Consider the following 240-nt stretch of genomic DNA (forward strand, 5'->3'; position numbering starts at 1 on the left):
CCTCTCTTCCCCACCCTCACCCTCCCCCTCTCCTAAAACGGTGCTACAGGTCGGCGCCAGTGAGGCTGGCTCGCGTCGCAGGCAGTGTTGACAACGCTGCAACTTGGTCCTCCTTGCAAATGGGTCGAGGGAAGTTCTGAGAGTGCTTGGTGCTTTCTGAGTCCCTCCCATCGCATAGACGTAAATCCGAGGGTGTCTTCGGGCGTTGAGGGGGGTCGGGCGCGAGGCGAGGACGCGTGC

The sequence above is a fragment of the Penaeus monodon genome, chromosome 34 (assembly GCF_015228065.2).
Source record: "Penaeus monodon isolate SGIC_2016 chromosome 34, NSTDA_Pmon_1, whole genome shotgun sequence".
Classification (NCBI taxonomy): domain Eukaryota; kingdom Metazoa; phylum Arthropoda; class Malacostraca; order Decapoda; family Penaeidae; genus Penaeus; species Penaeus monodon.